A 24259-nucleotide genomic window follows, 5' to 3' on the forward strand; every position below is an offset into this window, starting at 1 on the left:
GGAAACAACATTATCTGTCCCATTATTCTGAAAGGGGTATCATGATTACTAGTAAAAGCATCCTAAATATCGTTCTCTTCTCCTGACTACTATTATTCTGAGCATCAAGTCACCACTCAAAGAGTGCTCAATCCATACATATGAGTAACTAGGTGGGGAGACAGAAGAGAGAGCAAGGGGGAGTGGAAAGGAAGGAGTTTTGAGAGAGTAAGAGACAAGCAAAGGGAGATAGATAGATGGATGAATGGATAGATGGTTGAATGGAGAGAGAGAGAGAGAGAGAAACAGACAGATTCAGAGACATGGAGACAGAAAGAGAGAGAGAGAGATAAGAATACACACACACACATATATATGTATATGTATATATGAGACAGAGACAGAGAGAGAGAGACAAAAACAGAGACAGAAACAGACTGAAAGAAAGAGAGAGAGGTATTCTGTGAGAGAAAGATTTTTGTGGCTAAGACTTTTGGAATACCCTTTTTTACATGTTTGTATATATCTATTTGGCTTAGTAGATATTAGATACATACTTATTAGACTTTGCGAATATATATGCACATATGCAAAGTTACAAGTTACAATTGTGTAATGTAGTATATAAAATATTTACATTATGTATACATAGTGTAGCATTATTTTAAGAATTTATTATTGGAGTTTGGAGTAAAACACATTCTAGTTTGAAAAGAATCAATCATAAACTCAATTTCTATACCATCTGTAGATTTTTTCCCACTAAATAATATAGTTGCCAGTTACAACCTATGTACAAGACTTATGAATTGTGTTCCTATGAGCCTCAGATGACAGAATTAGCTTCCTTTGAGGCCACCCTCAGGGTCTATATTTGATGAGATGCCTGTATTGATAAACACACATGTTAATTCTCTTGATCTCCTGAATTACTGTGTATGTTATCTATAATTATCTTTTTTTTGATTCCATTCCTTAAATATACTGAAACTACTCTCCTCCACCAAGGAACGTTAGATGCTTTTAGACAGCAAGAAATTCATATTTGTTTTGTATCATTAATAGTTACTATAGCAGCATCAGATGAAATAATAATTGCATAGTGCTTAGTACAATGTTTAGTATATAGGAAACCTTTTGCAACATTCGAAATTAGGTAGCTAATGCATGTTTAATTTCAGTTACTTGGGTAAAAATTCTTGGGTAAAAATTCTGAAGAAGAAAATTTAGGTTTGATGAGAGAAAAATAACCTTACAAATATGAGTTTCCTATCACTGCAAGTATACAAACCAACACTAAATGGACATTCAACAGATCTTGTATCATAATTATTTCTTTTAGGGACAAGTTGAACGGGCTGCCCTTTGATATCCAATCCAACTTTTAATTTAGTGGTCGTCATTAGATTTTTACTGATATCAAAGGAGAATGGGTAGAATCAGTGTGCTAGAATAATTTATCATTCTTTGCTATTTGAGAAGATAGAAATGTCTTATTGTTATCTCTACAACTGCTGCTAGTTCATTTGTGTATGATAATTTCAATTTTCAACAGTGTTTCACACACATTGCATTTATATGTGGGAAGAATATAGTAGATGATGACTTTCTGAATGTGAAAGAAGTACAAGCAATTCAGAAAGCATTGGTGAAGTTATAGATTGTAAATATATCTATTTATTACCTATGGATCTATATTCTTTTTGAATAAACTCTTTTATATCATATTGGATAATATATCCATCAGACTATTCTACTCATCTATTTTCTTGTTTTCAAAAATTTTAAAGAATTTATTATATATGTATAAAATATGTTAATGTGCATTTATTTTGAAAAGTATAAAAGTCTTTGAAGAGTTACACTGGATTTAATCTTTGAGATAGTATTTACATCTTCTTTTGCTCCAATGTGAATGAGTAGATTGTGTTATTACCAAGATATGTTTATGGTTATGCTTTCGATACAGTTCATACTTCTAGCTTTTTATATCACTATGAGTTCTGTTCCTGTTGGGTGGATTTGATTATCTGGCTGTCCTAAAATGCTGTTAACATTTGACTTCTTTCTTCTATAAGTATTATCCATGGTATAAAAACTGATTTCCCTTGTTCTACTGAGAAGTATTTGATCTTCTTAGAAATGCCATGGGGAGAAGGAAAAGAGGAGGAATCAGGGAGGCTCAGGACTTTCGGGTATTTACTATGTCATATGATAAATAGTAGTAATTAATATGTTTAACTTTCTCTAATTCTGCATATTTAGATCATTATTCTGTCAACTACATGCATATGGTCAAACAAATAGCTGGATTCTCTTTTTTTTCAAGGTGGTCTAATTTTGAATAAATAATGTTGCACTAACGTCTATATGAGCAGTTTGGAGATGTTTTCATGTTGATATTATTTTAAGCTTTTTTTTTTGATTCAGGCTTCAGTGAATTTTTACATGCTGTTAAATAAATGTGTTTGTTTTTCTTTAAAATCTATTGTGTGATTGAAAATAATCCTATAGAGTGTTTCCTTAAATTTGTAGAAAGTATTCAATGTTGGCAACTGAATTGTGCCATAAATCTCTTTAATGCAGCTATAAATTGTGACAACAAGCTGTGAAAACTTTAAGGGGAAAATATAATGTTTATACAAATGCTCTAAGAATGGTAAAAGCAAGACACCTAAGTCTATATACTTACATCAAAGTTAATAATTATGTCTTTGTCACTGTGTTTATATCCATACTTATACTCTCAATAGTATATAAATATCACTTCCCTTCTGTCTATCCTTTCACATATGTATTTGTTTCATCTATCTAAATCTTATCTCTTTCCTTCCTTCCTTCCTTCCTTCCTTCCTTCCTTCCTTCCTTCCTTCCTTCCTTCCTTCTTTTTTTTCTTTCCAGTTGGAGGACTGAGTACCTATTAATATATTAATAGGGCTGTTAATACAATAATGCAGTATTTTGTTAATCCTAAAATCTTCCCTCTCATTCTCCAAAAAGCTATTCCAAATTTTCTCTTCACTCCATCTTTACCTCTCTTCACCATTTATTAGCTGAAGAACTTGTCATTTGGCATGAATTCCTTTTTTCTATACAATTTATTTTTTTATTATTTTCCTGGCATCACTTCCTGTTCTCTTCTATTCTCCTGCCCTTGCCCAGTCTCTGACAAAGAGGAGATTCTCCTTACCAAGAGCAATGTCTCTACATTTTAGTTTTCTATTCTATTGTAGCATGAAACAAGACAGATGATAGATAGATGATAGAAGATGATGGCAGATGGTAGGAAGGTAGATGGAAAAGATGGGAAAGATGGGAGATGGTAGGATGATTGATCATCGATCGATGAATGATTAATGATTGATGAATGTTTGATTATTGATTGATAATCTTTATTGATCATTGATTAATATAGATGATTTATGGTGATTAATAGATGCCATGATTAGATGGTTGATGAAGGTGATGATTAGATATAGATGATGAGATTATGATAAATTTGATAATATGTATTGATGATGCTAGACATGATAGATGAGATGATAGATGATTGATAAGTGATTTATTAGATGGTTGATGAGATGATTGATAGATGTGATTGATATATTAGATGTCTGATGTTAGATAATAGATGAGATGATAGATTAGCTGATTGATGATGACAGAGGAGCTGATTGATTAGATGATCAATGATGATGGATGACTGATGATAGATGAAAGATGAGATGACTGTAGATGAGGATAGATTAATGAGATGATTGATGAGATGATTGACAGATGAGATGATATAGTTGAGATTATTGATACAGATGATATGATGATAGAAGATGATTGATCAATGTCTATGAGATGATAAATGATTATATATATGAAATGATGAGATATTGATAGATGAGATAATTGATGATAGATGATTGATGGCATGAAATGATATGATGATGATGTTTGATGAGATATTGATATATGAGATGATTTATGATGATTGATATAGAGGAATTACTGAAAGATGATAGATTAGATGAGAAAATGATAAAGGAGATGATAGATGTTGATTATGATCAATGATAGGATGATTGATTAGATGATTGATGATGATCGATGATTGATAGATGATTGAGAGGATGATAGATGAGATTGATTGAATAGATGATAGATTAGATAAGATATAATAGGTGGTGATAGATTAGATGAGATGATTGATGAGGATAGGTTAATATAGAATAAATTATGATAGATGAGATGACTGATAGATGGGCTGATATAAATGACTGATATAGTTGAGAATTATACAGATATTAGATGATTGATAGATGATGAGATGATAAATGATGGCAGATGATTGATGATGAGATGATAGATAAGATGATTGATTAATAGATAATGATAGTTTGATATGATTGATAAGATGATGAGATGATTGATACATGAGATTATAATATGATATAGGATGATAAAAGATATATGATGACAGATGAGATGACTCATTGATAGATGTGATGATGAGAGATGATAACATATGATAACTGGTGTTAGATGATAAATGAGTTGATTGATAGGATAGAGGAGAGGATTGATTGATGAGATAATTGATTGATTTGATGAGATGATTATCTGATAGATGAGATATATAGCTGATTGATGTAGTTGAGATTATTGATACAGATGATATTATTGATAGATATAGAAGATGATGAATGACTTATGAGAAAAGATGAGAAAAGATGATCGAAATAATGGATGATGATTGATGTTGATAGACGATTATTTATGATCAATGATAGAAGATCAATGATAGATGACAGATAGTGAAAGGTATTATGATAAGTGCTTTCCCAAGTAACTCATTTGATCTTGCATTTGGTTTCAAATTTCAGGTGAAAGAAACCCACTAGTGAAAAGATCCCCACAAGCCATACATCTTTCCAAGCAAAAACACTCTAAAAATAGGGTGCAATTTTTCATTTGACTATAGATAGTTTTGATTTCTCCTGAAAACTGCCTGTTCATATCCTTTTAAGATTTATCAGTTAAGGAATGACATGTATTTATGTATATGTATATGTGTATATTTTGACTTAGTTCCTTATATATTGCAGAAAAGAAGCCTTTACTATATAAATACTGGGGTTTTTTTGGTATCTTTAGAGAAATGCAGTTTCCCTGCTCATCTCTTTCAATTGATCTGAATTTTGCTTTGGTTTTGGCTCAAATAATGATTGCTACCCCTGCTTTTTTAACTTTAATTAAAGTATAATAGAGTCTATTCCATGTTTTAATTTTACTCTGAGTGTTTGCTTCAAATGTGTCTCTTGCATAAAACATATCGTTGAATCCTAGTTTCAAATTCATTCTGATATTTGTTTCCAATCTATCAGTGAACTCATCCTGACGTATTGATAATTATGTTCACTAACTTCCATCCTATTTTCTTTTGTTTACTCTCCCTCTTTTTATTCTATCTCTTCTCAAATGTCTGCTTTTTTACTGACCCATTCCTTCCATTAATTTACCCTCTCTTTCATGATCATCTCCCATATCTCCTATCCCTTTCTCTTCCTGTCACCAAGGCTGGAAACCTGAGTGTTATAAGTGACTTTTTGCACAGACAAAAGCATTGTAACCAAGATCAAAAGAAATGTATTAAATTGGGGAAAAAATTTACAACTAGTATTTCTGGCAAAGGACTCCTTTCTAAAATATACAGAGAAGTGAGTTAAATTTATATAAAAAATGCAATTCCACAATTGACAAATGGTCAGTTTCAATGGCAATTTACAGATGAGGAAATCAAAGCAATCCATAGTCATATGAAAAATTTCACTAAATCACTACTTATTGGAAAAATACAAATTAAAGTATCTCTGAGATACCACTTCACACCTCTCAGACTGGCCAATATGACCAGAAAGGGCAATGATCAATGCTGGAAGAGATGTGGGAAATCTTGTACACTAATACATTCTTGGTGGTGCTGAGAACTCATCCAACCTTTCTGAAGAGCAATTTGGAATTATGCCCAAAGGGCAACCAAAATGTGCATGCCCTTTGGTCCAGCAATACCACTACTGGGTCTTTACCCTGAAGAGATCACGAAAAAAAAGGTAAAAAAAACTCACTTGTACAAAAATATTCATAGCAGCCCTATTTGTGGTTACAAAGAATTGGAAATTGAGTGAATTTACATCAATTGTGTAATGGCTAAACAAATTTTTGAACATTATGAATATGAAATATTCAAATATGTGAACATTAGGGAATACCATTGTTCTATTCAGGGAATCCTGAAAGGGTTTGCATAAACTGATGCTGAGCAAGAGGAGCAGAAGTGGGGGAGGCTAGGTGTCACATTGGATAAAGCACCAGTCCTGGAATCAGGAGCACCTGAGTTCAACCAGAATCAGACACTTAATGATTACCTAGCTGTGTGGCTAGGTAATTGCAAACACCTAAAAAACAGATGAGCAGAACCAGAAGAACACTGTGCACCATAAGAGCAACATAGGGTTGATGATGAACCTTAATGGACTTGCTTATTCCATCAGTGCAAAAATTAGGCACAATTTTAGGGTATCTATAATAGAGAATACCATCTGTATCCAGAGAAAGAATTGTGGAGTTTAACAAAGACCAAAGACTATTACCTTTAATATAAAAAACCTGCTATCTTATTATGCAATTTTGCTTTCTTATACTTTATATTTTCCCTTAAGGATGTAATTTCTCTCTCATCACATTCAACTTGGATCAAGGAAACAATGTAAAGACTAACAGACTGCCTTTTGTGGGGGTGGGGGAGGGAAGAGAGATTAGGGGAAAAAACTGTAAAATTCAAAATTAATTACAAAAAACAAGTTTAAATAGAACAAATGCTCCTTGAAGGGATTTTTTTAACCAATCATTTTTTTGCAAAGTTTTGAATTTTACAGTTTATCCTCATAGTCTTTACATTTGTTTCCATGATATGTATATATCAAAATTGAATGTGTTGAGAGAAAGAAAATATCCTTAAGGTAGAAAATATTAGAGATAGCAAAATCATGTAATATATAAGACAACTATTTTAAAAATTGAATATTATAATATTTGGTCTTCATATAAACTCCACAGTTCTTTCTCTGGATACAGATAGTCTTCTCCATCACAGAGCCCCTAAAATTGTCCCTGATTACTGCACTGATGGAATAAGCAAGTCCATCAACCCCATTTTGTTGTTAGGGTGTCAAATGCTCTTCTAGTTCTGCTCATCTCACTTAGCATCAATTCATATCAGTCTTTTCATGCTTCTCTGAAATCCCATCCTTCCTGATTTCTAATAAAACAGTAGTATTCAAACACACATACCACAAGTTGTTTAGGGATTCCCCAATTGATGGGCATGCCTAGGATTTCCAGTTCTTTACCATTAGAAGCAGAGCTGCTATGAATATTTTTATACATGTCATCTTTTTACCCTTTGTCACGACCACTTTAGGATATGGGCACAAAGCTTTTTTTTATCGATGTTTGTGATCCCTTGGTGTGCTTCAGAGCTAAGTACACAGTAGATGTGTACTACTTTTGCTACATTTCAAATGATTAAATTATTTCCAAGGCTGTCTCAGAGTGATGCTACATAATACAACTCAGATTCATGGAAGAAAATCTCTATTTGTTGGAAGAGTCCTTATAGAGCCACCTAATCATATGGAAAGAGCAATAATGGCCTTCAAATATTTGCTCATATAAGTCATACATTTAAGAGATGAAAAATGTAACTCAGTAAATAATAGATCCAGAATTTTTCTTTCCTACCTCTGATTCTAAATCTAATATTCATTCCACATTACCACACTCAGGAGTAAATCATTATTTTCTTAACTTGGCCAAGAGGTGCCCTGATAAACATTAATTTTTTTTTCTAAATGCAGGCAGAATCAGACCCCTCAAGATTAAGATCATGTTTCAGAGCATGTCAAGTCCTCTTCACCTCCATCTCTGACAGTTCCAACCATCCTTCAACGTAGACTGGAGATGCCACCAGTTATCCCTTCTCCTAGTTACTAATACTGTTCCCATATCAGAAAATATTCCTGTATCTTTCCCTTTCATTCAATAGTAATTTCATGACCCATTTAGGGTATTTTTGGTAAAGATCCTGGAAGGGGTTTGCCATTTTCATCTCCAGCTCATTTTACAGATCAGGAAGTGAGGCAAATATGGTTAAGTGACTTGTCCAGGGTCAATACACTATTTATCTATATCTCTGATATTCCTTCCCAAGGACCCTGGGTAGGACTTAAGCTTCTTCAAGGCAGAGGATATTTAATATGTGAGTCATATTTTAATTTGAGAGTACCTGGAATAATTAGTACTACTTTCAAGAAATTCTTATGAAAATAATTTCTTTGAATTGAATTAAATGGTTATTTTATTGCCAAATTGTATGCTTAATATCTGTAGTTCCCTGGTGAGAATGTTTTTCAAGCTTGATAGAAACAGAGAATTTATATTCTCCTGTAACAAATTTGATCAAACAGAAGATGCTTCAGGTTACTTATTCTAGAGGCATTGTGAGATTTATAACTATCATCACTTTTAGTTAAGAAATGGTGACATTTGAGTTCTATTAGACACATTGAAAAAGAAGTATGAGGTTTTAACTAGGTTAGATTTTTTCCAATAGTTATTCTCTTTGTTGATGTTACTTAGACTGAAAAAATATCCATGTGTGATATTTGCTAACCTTTTGTGTTTCAATTGTATTAATTCTATTTTCTCCATTGTGAGTTCTCCAGTATTAGAAAAAAACTGAAGATAGGAGAAGTGATGCAGGGAGTGCATTATAAGACATTTTTACAACATAACAGTTTTACCATTTTTCTTCTATTCCATTTTGGCTGTTTTCTCCCAAGTTCTTATTCATGATTTCAAGTCAGATGGGTTGGTGGCATCATTTGTGGTGGCAATATACTAATGGGTTTGCAAATCTTCAGTAATTTTTTTCCCTGCTAAAGAATCATAAAGGATACAAATCTAAATGGTTAAGGAGCCTATCAACATTTTGGTTACACTATCAAGTAAAAGAAATTGTTCTATTGGGTACAATTGTTGAAATGTGTGACATGAGTACAAGGAGGATTTAACTTCTTCCCGGTTTAACCAGAAAGTGAATATTGGGAGAAAAATATTAAATTAAAAATGTGCATCTTTCTCTTTTCCCAATGAGATGGTCAGGTAGGATATAAAAAAGGAAGTTTGGACTGTCACTGGATATCAGGAAGAGAAAATTATCAGAAGGTTTTAGTCCTACAATGCTTGGTAAAAACAGAATCTAAGATTTGCAAGAATGGAGTTTACAAAATAATACTGTAACATCTACACCAATCAATTCAAAGATCAAGTCATTATTTGAACCGTTTTTTGATTTAGTGTGATCTGGTGTGATTTAAGGGAATAAATAAAATAGTTGGAGGATGTCCAGAGAAGATCAGATAAATATTTTGAAGGCTTCTGTGATATCAAAGGACAGAAGAAAGATTACAAAATGATTTGCCAGCTTGTTACTAGAGAAGAAGACTTCAGTTAAGAATCTTTGGTCCAGGGGTTACTTATAATTTGAATGAAATAGCAGAAACATGAAACCAATAATCTTTCTTTAGAAACATAATGTAAACTGGAAAACTGGAAAACCAATAGCAAGATCTGCCTCATAATAGCCGGTTAACCCCAGGTCTCTCATTTAATTTCTAAAGCCCTGGGAAACTGTCTAAGAATATAAGTTGAAATCAAGATATTAACCTGAAGTTATAGAGAGCTTCCTCACCTGGAAATTCCCCATATCATTAAAACCATAGGTCTAGTCCCTAGCCCTAGCCTATTGTATGTTAGACACCTAGGTTGCAATGAGGAAAATGAAATGGGCCAACAGGGCAAATACAAGATTATTTTGACTCCCTTATAACTTTGCATTAAGTTTAAAAACTCATCCATTATTTTGGTGGTAGGAATCTAGTTTATATACCCATTCATATATTTATACGTACATGCACAGATGTCTATACATACTTAAATACACATGTGCAAACAAACATATAGACAGAGGTACATATATATTATTTGTAAATAGAATTAAACTATCATTAAGTTTAAAAACAATGAGAAAGCTAGCATTTTTACTTTGAAACACATCATTTAAACTAATTTAGAAATTTTAAGTAACTATGGATACAAGGAATATATGCAGCCATTTTCTTATTCTTCCTTTTTTAAATGTTTATTTTCTTTGTATAAGCAATAGCATTAAAATTGGAATAAATTTCATTTATTGAGGTGTTTTTATCCATTTTGCAAATTGCCAGGAAATATGTGTGTGTCTGTTTAAGGACAAATTTCATAATCACATCAGGGTTGTACAAATGTTCTTTGATTAATTTTAATTTACCAGTTGGTAACTTGACTATTCAGACTATGCAGTATCTAGGATTCAAAAAAATGAATTAATGTGTTGACATCTCTATATCTAAGTATGAAGTTTGGAGGAAAGATAGGCACATTTTCTGCTCTAATCACCAGGAAATTCAGTACAAAGACTTCAAAGATTCAATATTTACTCATATTAAGTATTTTTTGAAAAGAGAGGAAATCTAGCTGATATTAGTTGCACACTCAGTGGATGAATGGCAGATCATAAGATGATCTCCAGAGATCTTTAGAATCAAAGGACTGAAAACCTAGATTCTACTGCCATTAATCAATCTGCACTTCCTCACATCTTGGTACAGGTGTGATTTGGTGGAAAGAAAATAGTTGGAAGATGTCCAGAGAAGATCAGATATATGATCTGAAGGCTTCTGTGATATCAAAGGACTGAAGAAAGATTATAAAATGATTTTCCAACTTGTTGTTGAAGCAGAAGACTTCAGGTAAGATTCATCAAGTCCAGGGGTTATTTAGAAGCACACAAAAGAGAATCCAGTTGTGCCTGAGTACTTCAGGAACATAGCATAAGGAGAATAAAGATATTTGATTATAAAATATAGTCACATAAAAGGATGTCACTATGAAGCTGTACCACATTTTATGAAAGAATTAAAATACAATTTATCATTGGACAAGCTTAAAAAATGCAAAAGACCTCTCCATGGCAGTACAGGCTTAGGAATTTATTTTGTTTTTCTTGAGTAAAACTTCATAGAAAAAAAATAAAAATTGATTTCTCTCTCTCTCTCTCTCTCTCTCTCTCTCTCTCTCTCTCTCTCTCTCTCTCTCTCTATTCCAGTGCCCCAGTAGCTATGGCATCTGGAGAGAGAGAGAGAGAGAGAGAGACAGAGACAGAGACAGAGAGAGAGACAGAGAGTCAAAGAAACAGAAGACAGAAAAAGAGGCAGAGGCAGAGCCAGAACCACACATAGACAGATAGACAGAGCAAGAGACAAAAAGGAAGGAAGGAAACCATGGAGGAGAGGTGATTTCCTTGCCAGGAAAACCTGTTCACTCATCTCTAGCCTTAGAGATTGCAAACTCCTAATTGAGAGCCCAAGGGAAAGGCCTTAACTAATATTCAACTAATGGTTCTTACTAGTTTTCAGGGAACACATCAGGATCCTAAACTAGAATTAAAACTAACCATCAACTGAAAGAGATGAAGCTGGCAACTGTCCATTCAGGAACAAAACTGTCCCTTCTTAATGTAACTTTATAGCACCAATAGAGTTTATTTTAGCAAGAAATAGAATTTCAGGATTACTTCGACTCCTTTCTTTCTACCTCCCCAATAGCTATCAAATCTATTCCTTCCTTCTATCATTAGTGAAGTCCTAAAATCAGGATCAAAAACCTATGGTAACCAATAATTTCAACTCTCTCATTTTACAACTGAGGAAAATGAAGGTAGAATTGAAATTGAAGGTAGAATAACTGGTATTTATGGACTGGACTTGAATTCGTAACTTCCTAACGTCAAATCCATTGCCTTATTCATTTTATTAAATTATCTCTAGTCATCTTTAGTCCATACTCTTATTTGTTCTTATCTAATAGCTTAAAACATTTCATGTCTCTTGTCTATCCCCTTTCAAACTTCATTACTACTCACATCTTGCTAATGTCTTGTGCTGACAAAATCATTTCTACACACCAGAACATCCACCAGCACACTGTTATCTACCAAATCAAATATAAATTTCTTATCCAGGCATTCAAGGCATTTTGCCATCTTCCTTCATCCTTCCTTCCAAGCAAGATCTCATGACAATCCGGGTTATATGCATTACATCATATGTAAACTGAATTACCCACCATCTACATTCCACTTCAAGTTATCTTACATCTTTATGACTGTCAACTCTTTGGCAATTTATACTTTGGTATGGTGAATACAGCACTGTTCTTGGAGTCAGGTGGATGGGAGTTCAAATGTGGCCTCAGACACTATTTGACCTTGATCAAGTCACTTCACCCTGATCACCTCACGTCCAGGACCATTTCCAGTTGTCCTGACTCATATCTGGCCTTTGGAATCAGATGGGATCTAGAGGAGACAGTGAGAGTGTTGACTTAGCACAGCACCCCTCACTCAAATCCAATTCATGTGTTAGTCATGGCATCATCTTCCCCTAGTTCCATGGTCTTCTTCAAGAATGAAGGACAAAAAAGAGGACATTCAGTCAAGATTGTAGAGAGAAACCAGGCACTGTTTTAAGCTCTCCTGAATTTCCCTCAGAACCCAGATGAATCAAGCCACTTAATAGATTTTGGATCCACACAACCCACAGAAAAATAGAAGGGAAGATCTTCCAGCAAAGTCTGTCGTGGGAGAGCATGGGTATGTCCAGGGAAGAGAACAGAGAACCATGATGGAAGACTTTGCCTTGTGAATGGTGGGAGGTCAGGAAGAACTCCAGCATGGCTGCCAAGGACTTTCATGGTCCAAGTCTGTTGGTCTCTAGAAGACCCAGGCCACAAGCCCCCTTGTTCCAGCCAGAAAAGCCCACCAGTTTCCATCCAGAGTTCCTGTTGTTCCTGTGGAAGGTTCTCCACCACAAACATAGAAACAGTCCCAGGTGTTCAAACCTCATTCCCAGGTCCACAGGTGAGCAGCCAATCTATCCTGACACTGATTACCCAGAGAGAGAATTTGGTGCAGATTTAGCCCCAGCCCTAGGGAGTGGGCTGCTGACATATTCAACACAGAGAAGTCCTAGGGGGTTCCTAACTCCAGTGGGCAAGAACTCTAGGCATCTCAATACATAAAGTCTGCAAATCAACCTTTCCCCCAATTCAAAACCCTAGGGAAAGCTAACATCCCAGAATGAAGAAAGGTCATGCAAAATAGAGTCTAGTGAATGTGGCCTTGGAGACAAGGATACTAGTTCAGAAAATGAGGAAAGAAAGAATAAAGGTTCTGGGGAGACAATGATTTGGTCTCCATCTCAGAAATCTCAGACCATATCAGAAAGGAGCTTAAAAATTAAATGGAAAAACTGGGAAAAGAAATGAAAGAGAAAATTAACATTTTACAACAAAAAAATGAGTGAAGAAAACAAATCCTTTAAAAGTACAATTGGACAAATGTAAAAGGAAAATTACTCCATTAAAAGCACAATTGGTCAAATGAAAAAAAAAGATAACTACTCCTTCAGCAATAAAAGTTACCAGGGGGAAAAGGAGATGCAAAAAATAAATGAATGGGGTGGCTAGGTAGCTGGGTGGATAGAGCACCAGCCTTGGAGTCAGGAGTACCTGAGTTCAAATCTGACCTCAGACACTTCTTACCTAGCTGTGTGGCCTTGGGCAAGCCACTTAAGCCCACTTCCTTGAAAAAAATCTAAAAAAAAGGTAAATGAAGAAAATTCTTCTCTTTAAAAAAGATCAGAATCTGTGGAAACCAATGACTTTATGAGATGTCAAGAATCTGTTAAACAAAATAAAGAATGAAAAAAAATAGAAGAAAATATAAAATACCTCATTTGTATTGACCTGGAAAATAGATCTACAATCATAATTTAAGAATCATATGATTATTTGAAACCTTGAACAAAAAAAGTAAGTTTGGACTCCAAACTTCAAGATATATTTAGGAAGAATTATCCTGATAAACTGCATAGAATAAAATAGTCATTGAAAGAATACATCAATCACTTCCTGAAAGGGATCCTAAATTGAAAATAGCAAGGAATATTGTGTGCTCAAACTCCATAACTCTCAGATCAAGGAGAAAATCGTGCAAGCAGTCAGAAAGAAAAAAAAATAATCAAATACTAAGGAGTCATAGTCAGGATTGCACAGGACCTGGAAAGCATCAACATTAAGGGATTGAAGGGTCTTGAATATGATATTCTAGATAGCGAGGGAGCTTGGAATACAACCAAGAATCCACTACCTAGCAAAACTGAGCCTTCTTATTCAGGAAAAATGATGGACATTTAATGAAATAGGTGGCTTTCAATCTATCCTGATGAAAATACCAGAACTAATTAGATAATTTAATCTCTGAACAGGAGACTCAAGAGATACATGAAATGGTAAATAAGGGAAAAGAAAAAAAACTGTTATCCAGAAAGATTAAACTGGTTACATCCCCACCTGGGAGAAAGATTTTCATAACTCTTAAGAAGTATAATTCTATTAGAGAAAATATATTTAGGCTGAAGTTGCATTCATGGTATATCCATGATTTTAATGGGAACAATTTTAAAAGTAGATACATATGTATGTATGTATGTGTATTCCATTCATATATATATATATATATATGTGTGTGTGTGTGTATATATACATATATGTGTATATATATATATATATATATATATATATATATATATATATTGCATACACACACATTTCACTAAAATGTCAGGAGAAAGGGGAAGGTTGAATAGAGTAAATTGCATCACATGAAAAGGTATGAAGGACCTATTGCAATAGAGGGGAAGAAGGGAAGATATGAGAACGCCCTGAATCTTACTCTCATCAAATTTCATTCAAAAAGGGATTAAGACACACATCAGCTAAGTTTATAAATTTATCTTACCCTTCAAGTATTAGGAGGGGAAAGGAGGAGAGGAAAGGAAGAAGGGAAAGGGGAAAGGAAAGGAATAGATAGAAGGGGTTAATATATTGAAGGAGGTGATATTCAGAAACAAAAACTTGGTAAGGATGGATAAGGTGAAAAGAAGGGGAAAATGCAAAAAAAAAGGGGAGATAGCATGTAGAGAAATAAAGAGTTCGTAATTGTAACATTGAATGTGAATGGGATGAGCTATCCCATAAAACAGAAATGGATAGTAGAGTGGATTAAAATCCAGAATCCCACAATATGCTAATTACATGGAACACATTTGAAGCAGATACATAAAGGGTAAAGGTAAAAGACTGGAGAAGAACATATGCTTCGGCTGAATATGAAAAAAAGGAGAGGTAGCAATCCTTATCACAGACAAAGCAGTTGCAAAAATAAATCTTATTCAGAGAGATAAGGAAAAATCTATATCCTCCTACAAAGTACCATAGAAATTGAATTAATTTCAATAGTAAATATGTATGCAGAAAGCAGTATAGCATCCAGATTCTTAGAGGAAAAACTGAAGGGGTTATAGGAAAACATAGACTGCAATACTCTACTGATGGGGGATCTCAACCTCACTTTCTCAAAATTAACTAAACCTAACCATAAAATAAACTACAAGGAAATTAAGGAGGTGAATAGAATGTTAAAAAAATAGATATGATAGACCTTTGGAGATAAGTGAATGGGGAGAGAAAAATATATATTATTTTTTCTGCAGCATAACAATTAAGTATGTATCAGGGCATAAAAACCTCATAATCAAGCACAGAGAAGCAGATATATTAAATGCATCCTTTTCAGTCCCTGATGCAATGAAAGTCACATGCAATAAAGGGCCATGGAGAGAAAGATCTTAAACTAATTGGAAACTAAATAATCTAATTTTATAGGAGTGGATCCAATAACAAATTTTTGAAAATATTAATGATTCCATCCAAGACAATGACCATAACAAGAAAACATACCAGAAATGATGGGATATGATCAAAGGAGTTATTAGGGGATACATATATATATATATATTATATCTCTAAATTGTTACATGAATAAAATAGAGAAAGAGGAGCTCAATGAATTGAGCATGCAGCTAAAAGGTTAGAGAATGAACAAATTTAAAATTCCCAATTAAATATATTAGAAAATCTGAAAATTTAAGATGAAATTAATAAAATGGACAGCAAGAAAACTATTGGAATAAGAAATAAAACCAAGCATTGGTTTTATGAAAAACCAATAAAACCAATAAACCAATAAAATATATAAACCCTTTCGGTTTGATTTTAAAAAAGGAAGAAGAAAAACAAATAACTAGTATCAAGAATGAAAAATATGAATTCACCAGCAAAAAGGAAGAAATTAAAGTAAGAATTTAGAATTATTTTGCCACACTGTATACCAATAAATTTGATAATCGAATCATTTCAGTCAGGTCCAAGTATTTGTGACCCCATCTGGAATTTTATTGCCAAAGACACTGGACAGGTTTGCCATTTCTTTCTCCATCTCATTTAACACATGAGGAAACTGAGGCAAACAGGATTAAGTGACTTAACCAGGGTGGCATAGCTAGCAAGTGTCTGAGGCTAGATTTGAAGTCATCTTTCTGACTCTGAGACAACAGTCTATATACTTTGCTACTTAACTGCCCTCCTGAGTTCAAATATTGTCATAAAAGGTACCAAGTGTTTGCCTCTGAACAAGTATCTTAATTTTATTTTCCTCAGATTTCCTAAATATAAATCTACAATGATAGCAGCACCTAACTTAGAGGGTTGTTAAGATCAAATGCGTTCTTAACACAGTGTCTGGTACATTGTAGACTTATATAAATACCCTCCCCCTTTTGCTCCTTTTAATTAGTTTTTATTGTACTTGACTGAATTGAGTCCTGTGACATTCCATCAGTAGGTACTTTTGGTACTCAGGTTGGCACAAAGTTCATATTCAATACTATTTTTTGTGATTTTTCAGCTAGCTTTGATTCTAGCCAACAGGACTATTATCTCATAGTCAATATATTGCTATTTTATTCACAAATATCTCATAGAAGATTTTATGAAATTTTCTGTGGAAATAAACATTATAGAAGACAACAAGAGCATCATATACCAATCTTAGAATGATAACAAAGGTAGTAAAGCTTCCTCTATTCATCTAAGAGAAAACTAAAACAAAGTGAAATTAAATGAATTACTGAAGATCTTAAAAATTATAAGTGGCAATGACCAGGATCTGTAGCATCTACAATATCAATGTCAGTCTTTGGTTTTACTTACAGTCATCTTTTTTTTTTAGTTTTTTTTTATTTTTGCAAGGCAAATGGGGTTAAGTGGCTTGCCCAAGGCCACACAGCTAGGTAATTATTAAGTGTCTGAGGCCAGATTTGAACCCAGGTACTCCTGACTCCAGGGCCAGTGCTCTATCCACTGTGCCACCTACCTGCCCCCACTAACAGTCATCTTTGGCAGCAACCTTAAATGTCTGCATGCATACATACAAACATACATGCATGATACACTTTAATAAGATTTGACATAAAATCATTCAAACAGTCTCCTGGAGGGGAACACTTATTTATAAATCTTTCCCCCAAATAAAAACCTTTCACTTATTCAATTTGACAATCCTGGTTTATTTTATGATCAAATGGATAATCCAATTAGAGTACTTCCTATATAGAATGCTATTCTTTTAGAGTTATATGAAACTCAAAAGTTATACAATCTTGCAGGGTATCAAATACCAGGAATGAATGAAGTGAAATAATTGCAATAGACAAGAATATTGAACATCAAGTTCAGGAAAGAAAAAGTTCTTATACTGTCCTTTCATCAATATTCCATTCAGTGGCTCCTCCAAAGCTTTTCCAATTAGCTAAGTTTTCATTAATGATGATGCATGACTCCTCATGATCCTCTTCTGAAACAGTCTACCTCATCACTTTTATTATGAGTGAATTTATATAGATTTAATCCTCACTCAGTCTTTCATACCAGTATCAGCTTGGACAAGTCATTTGAGTTCCCTTAGGTTGTTTCCTCATCTAAAAAATGGGGCAACATTTAGACTCTTTGAGCATGTTGTGAGGAAAGTACTTTTGCAAACCTTGAAAATTCTTATAAATGAGTCATTATTTCCTTTGATTCATATTCATATGCTATCCATACTTTGAGCCAGCCACTATCTTTGAGCATATTGCTCAGAGAAGTGGTGGTGGTGGTGGTAGGGTTGGGGGGAGATGGAAAGGAACATTAGGGTAGTCTCATATTCATCATAGAATATGTCTAGAAATGGGACATTACATTACCACCTCAGTCTTTGACATCTGTTAAGGCCCCCTTCTCCTTCAAATTCCCATGCGAATTTGGCTCCATGCATGTGTGTTTTTATGTATATATTATATATATATATATATATACACATATATATATATATATTTATATATATTTATTCTTTGTATAAATGATGAATGATAAGCTTCTTGAAACTAAGTTTTAAATGCAGACTATGGACAGGGTTTACCCTATAGTAGCAGATTAATAAATGTAGGCAAATTGATTAAAGTGAAAGTAACTTCTTTCTCCTCAAATTTGTGGTAGCACTTAGCCTAAATCTCTTCTTTAAAATTATCTCATTCTTATCTGAAAGACTTATTACAGCATATCCTTCACTACAAACTGCTACTTGTGTTGTTTATCTTTATAATATCAAAACTACATAAGATTTGTTTCATACAGTACCTGAATTGATAGGTATTTCATGAAATTATGAAATGAAAACAGACGTCTAATTTTGGGGTACCCCCAAGAAATACAACAGGAGGCAGTTGAAAATGGGGTTGCAAACATACTTTAATTAAACACAGGAGGTATGTGGGCAAGAAACCCATAAAGGCAGAAACAAGCAGTGAAATGTGGAGAGGAATAAAGAGGCAGATGGTGGCATGGGAACAGAGGATTGGGTAGTGAAGGCAGGTAGCTTGGAGAAGAGGGGAAGAGGGGGAAAGAAAGAATGTGTAGCTCATGTAGCCAAGGAATAGAATTGGAAGTTTTAAACAACATGGATTCTAGGGAGATCTAAGAAGACCTGGATGAGGCAGGAGTTAGAGGTTGAATTTTATAGGATTGTTGTGGGGGAAACATCATGTATGGATCACTTTTGGATTATCAATTCATTAACATGTTCAAATGATTTAAAAGTTATTATTACTTAAAACTTCAAATGGCCATCTCCAAGTTTTCAGCACTGTTTTGATGTTCTTCTGGAAATGTGGAAGTCTAGAAGTTGTCTGGATTTTGTACATCATAAAAACTAAAGGCCCTGATTGTATCACTCACGTGCCCTCCTCTATTTATTTGATAAAATGTATATGATGCAAATTTTGGTTAATATAGAAAACATTGTAGATTATATTCCTTTAATCTTTGGAATGATTTATGTGTGAATTTCAGATTTCCTTTTGTAACCATAATTCCTTTTTTTCTTTTAGATTTTTTTTTTGCAAGGCAATGGTGTTAAGTGGCTTGCCCAAGGCCACACAGCTAGGTCATTATTAAGTGTCTGAGGCTGGATTTGAAATCAGGTACTCCTGCCTCCAGGGCCGGTGCTCTATCCACTGTGCCACCTAGCTGCCCCCATGTAACCATAATTCCTAATATTGCCTCATTAGGCAGGCTACTTATAAACTTATTATACAATCTGGAAGTAGAGAGTGATCTAAGAGATAAGAACATGATGCAATTTTTGCACAGTCCTTTCTCACAATTAGAATCAAAACAAAACACCTTAATAGCTCCTGAATGAGAAGGCCCTTTACAGTTATGCAGGAGAACTTTAGACAGGCAATGGATCTGAGAATTTATTGCAAGTTCCAACCTCTCTTTTATGATTCAAGATATCAGGTTTTAGTGGCATGGGCATGCCTACATTCATCCAAGTAGTAAGAATCAGAGTCATACTTGAACTCATAATCTTGGATTACAAAATACGTGTACTTTTTCCATGCTTATAGGTTACTTCTGGGATACTAGATAAGTAGTTTTCTATCTATCTATCCTTTTTCTTTAACATCTTTACTAATGAAAATCTCACTATCTCTGAATCACTCTGTTTCACTTTTACTGTGTGTTTGATCTATTAAAAAAACACTTGTTCAATACCTAATGATTAAGTTGGGTAGCTCTAAGTGATTGGGTGCTTTTCCTATACCATACAGCCTAAATAAATTTCTTTACAATTTCCATTCACAGCTCCTAGCTCTGCCTTCGAGGATCCATCAGAAAAGTCTAATGTTTCTTTCATAAGAACACCCTTCAAACATTTGTTATATCCTGGCAGTCCTAAAGCATTCTCTTCCCCAAGTGACACATTCACAATCCCTTCTCATAATCCTAATAGTACTTAAAATGCTTCTCTCTCTCTCTCTCTCTCTCTCTCTCTCTCTCTCTCTCTCTCTCCCCCACACACACTTTGGATAATGACTATCTTATAAATGACCTTCCTGAAATTTGCCATTCAGAACCAAACACAATATATGATAAGTCTGATCTGGGTAGAGGCTAGAAGGACTAGCACCTTTCTGGGTCTCTTCATACTAGCATTTATATATTGATTCTTTCCTTATCATTCCCCACCATACTTCATCTCACGAGTAATGATAGTTACTCATTGAGATTGGTGAGGCCATCAATTCAAGAATTTTGATCTCATCTCCTCAATTCCGAGAGTCAAATTTAGATAGAACCTCAGATGAATACTAATCCAGTCTGGATTTAATCAAGAATATTTTCTCACAACACACAATTGACTTCTCAGATCCTCATGAAGATTTCTGGAAAGGAAGAGCCTAGCACATCCATTCTTGGACCATCCATCCTTCTGTTGAATAATTTTAATTATTAGGAAGATTATTCTTCAGTTTCATGCCCATTTACTCTATAATGGTTGTTTTTCTTGGACATGTCATTATCTGTGACTAGGAGATGAGTTCCTATTTGAATTTAAGTTCCCTGATGGCAACATCATTTATGGTCAGTTGGGGCCCAATCATTGTACTTGACATAAAAACATGCATTATAAATAAGTGTTAGTAGAGGTAGAAAAATATCAAAGGAACAAATGAAAAAAAAAGCACAGGAAGGTTGCCTAGCTGTACCAGATCTAAAAGTGTATTATCAAGTGGCAGTCATCAAAATTGCCTGGTGCTGGTTGAGAACTAGAGTTGATTAATGTACGTACAAAAGAAAGAGCAGTGAATGACTATAGTGATCTATTGTTTGACAAACCCAAAGACATTAGCTTCCTAGGTAAGAACTCACCATTCAATAAAAACCATTGAGAAAATTGGAAAATGGTAAGGTAGAAACTAGAGAAAGACCCACATCTCACAATTTATACCAAAAATATAAGGTCAAAATGGGCAAAAGTTTTAAATGTAATGGGTGATACCAAAGAGTAATTAACAGATCAAGAAGTCATCTGTTGGATCTATGGAAAGGGCAAAAATTTATGATCAAACAATAAATAGAGTGCATGATATATGATAAAAGGGATGAGTTTGACTATATTTAATTAAAAAGTTTTTGCACTAATAAAACCAATATTATGAGGAAAAGAGAAAGCTGAGAAACAATTTTCACAGGTAGGGATTCTGATAAAGGTCTTATTTTTAAAATATAGAGAAATGAATCAAATTTATAATGGTACAAGTCAGTCCCTATGTGATAAATGGTAAAAGGACATGAAAAGACAGTTTTCAAATGAAAAAATAAAGCTATATGTATTTATATGAAATGTTATGAAAAATATGAAAAAATGTTCCAAATCATTAGTGATTAGTGAAATGTAAAATAACTCAGAGTTACTACCTCACAACCATCAGATTGGCTAAGATGACAAAAAGGAAAAATGATCAGTTTTGGAGAGGTTGTGGAAAGATTGGAATTGTGAACGGATCCAACCATTCTTGATAGCAATATTCCCAAAGAGCAATAATACTGGTCATACCCTTTGACCCAACAATATGAATACAAAAAAATCCACAAAAAGTAGAAGCCCCACCCGTTCAAAAGAAAATTTAACAGCTCTTTTTTATTGTCAAAGCTAGTAAACTGAAGGAATACTCATCAATTGTGGATTGGCTGAACAATTTTTGCATATCATAACTAATTATGGAGTATTATTATTATTCTATAAGAAATCATGAATGGTTGGATTTTAGAAAAGCATTGAAAGAATTACATGAACTGATACTAAGGAAAGGGACTAGAACCAAAAGAACATTGTACACATTAACAATATCATTGTGAGTTGATCAACTATGTTGGATACATCTCCTCTCAGCAATTCAGAGATCTAAGACAACCCTGAAAGATGTATTATGTAGAACAACTTCCACACTGGGGGGATGGGGAACCACAGAATTTCAATGTATTCTATGTTCACTTTTTAAAAACTTCACCTATGTTTTTCCTTCTGGTTCCATGGTTCTCTTTACTTTATCTTAATTCTAATTCCTCCTATCCACAATGACATAAATATGCAAGTTAAACACAAATACAGGTGTACAATTTTTACCAGACTGTTTGTGTTGATAGGTGGGGAGTGGGAAGGGAAGGTGGTAGAAAAAGTCCAACACAGATAAGGAAGTGAATGAATGCTGAAAAACTTTCACAATATATAATTGCAAAAATAAAAGAAAACATCAAAAATAAATAGATAGACAGATATATAATAGATAGATATTACTTAATTGATTATTTTGTCTTTAGGATTTAACATAAATTTATCTGAACATTCCATCTCAGTTCACAAAAGAAATAAAGAGAGATGGTAGTATTAATTTCATACAGGGTGTCCTGATCAGATCCGCAGGGGATACTGTGGTCAGATATGGATCCCCGGGGGATGCTGTGGTCAGATATGGTTTAGTCTATTTAATCCTTATACTCTGTGAGATGGGTGATATTATTACCCTTAACAAATGAATCTTTGAGAGGTTAAGTGATTTACCCAGGGTCAAAGAGCTATTATATTTCTCAAGCTGGGGTCAAAGTTTCATATTCCTATTTACAAGTAGACATCTAGCATAATATGGGCTGTGCCTTAAAAGAGATTAAAATATGTCAAATGCTTTGCCAACCTTAAAGGGCTATAGAAATGCTAGTTAATGTTAATGTTTCATCATCATCATTATGATTATTGCTGTTTTTGTTTCTGTTCCTATAGTTTGGGGAGCACAGTGATAAGTTAGAATATTTCTAGAGGAAGGTGACCAGATCATCCAATGACTGAAAACTAAGCCTTCACTTCAAGAGGATTCTATCTGCTCTGAATATAGCGTTTCCTTTTTTTTTGACAAAAAAAGTATTTTTATTTTGACATCTGAATAAGTGTTGATCCCTCAGGACATGGCTTTTGGCATCTTTTCCAACTTATTCATCAGCTTGTTGGGCTGTGCCTTTCTCAGAAACACAGATACCATCCCAAAACTTTCTGATATCCTTATTTTTTACTGTAGTGGCCTGTTGGATCAGGGCAGCTGAGTTTGATACAAGTTCAATATCATTTCCTTCAAGAATCAACTCATCTTTCTGGGCTTGAGAAACCGCACAAGCCACACCTGGTCTCATACGCACTCTTTGGATATATTTTTCACCCAAGAAATTTCTGATTTCAACAAGTGAGCCATTCTCTTGAATAACAACATTGATGGGGAAGTGAGCATACACAGACCTCATCTTGTAACGAAAACCCAGAGTAACACCTTTGATCATGTTCTGCACATGACTACAGATTGCGTGTACAGTTGCAAGTTCTTTTCGATCTCCCCACCACTTGTCCACCCGGAGCCATTTTTCTTCTTTCCAAGGAAACTGAGCTCCACATTGATATGGTTGAAATCCCTGTGACAGATTCCTCTGGGCCCCTTCACAATAACTGTCCGACCCTTCAGAGAAATGTCAACATTTTCTGAAATGTCCACAGTTTGGTTGCTTAAAATAGTCTTCATCCTGATCGTGAATGGGCCAAAAAAAAAAAGCTGAATATAGCTTTTTCTATTTCTATTCATCAGACCAAGGACCAGGGCGTAGATGGAACTTCCCTAGTTGTTTACTCCTTTAGAACAGAAGCTTCTTAAGGTCAGGACATATTTACACTTCACCAGAAGTTAGGACAGAAATAGGCACTTCTCTATTCAGTCACTGAATCAACGAACTTTAAACAAGATCACCA

The 24259-nt window shown here is 34.1% G+C and overlaps 1 protein-coding gene and 1 pseudogene across 3 annotated transcripts in view; both read right to left on the reverse strand.

Annotated features, from left to right (window-relative positions):
• Nucleotides 1-24259, reverse strand: part of PCDH15 (protocadherin related 15) — a 2110989-nt gene that overhangs the window by 1850151 nt on the left and 236579 nt on the right. The gene's annotated exons all lie outside the window — the stretch shown is intronic.
• Nucleotides 23443-24050, reverse strand: LOC141522978 (large ribosomal subunit protein uL6-like; annotated as a pseudogene).

This window comes from Macrotis lagotis, chromosome 4, assembly GCF_037893015.1.
Source record: "Macrotis lagotis isolate mMagLag1 chromosome 4, bilby.v1.9.chrom.fasta, whole genome shotgun sequence".
Lineage (NCBI taxonomy): Eukaryota > Metazoa > Chordata > Mammalia > Peramelemorphia > Peramelidae > Macrotis > Macrotis lagotis.